Genomic DNA, 436 nt, shown 5'->3' on the forward strand with positions numbered 1-436 from the left:
AGCTTCTTTATATAGAGCGAAGAAGGAGATATTGGTTGTTGGAACTTATAACTGTAAAGCATGCAGTTTACGTGTTGATATTTCAAAGTCACTATTTGTAATACTTTTCTAATTGGTTCACAAGTTAGAATCATAATAATAATAATAAAGTATTATTTTGTTGATTTGATGAGCTAAACCATGGAAATATGTGGGAGGTGTCGTTTGACTTTAATTTTTGGAGGCTGTCCCATAAGCAGCCAATTAGAACTTGTCAATATTGTGGAAATTGATTTGACGCTTCACCACGCACCTACAAGTGGCTAAGAATGCGTTATGTGTAGGGTATATTATTAGTGCTGATTTGGCTTTGTTATGCCCATGGAATATCAAATAATATAGAGAAATATATATTCTCATGCTTTATTTATTTCACCAATAAAACATATGTTTACCT

This window comes from Arachis ipaensis, chromosome B02, assembly GCF_000816755.2.
Source record: "Arachis ipaensis cultivar K30076 chromosome B02, Araip1.1, whole genome shotgun sequence".
NCBI lineage: Eukaryota > Viridiplantae > Streptophyta > Magnoliopsida > Fabales > Fabaceae > Arachis > Arachis ipaensis.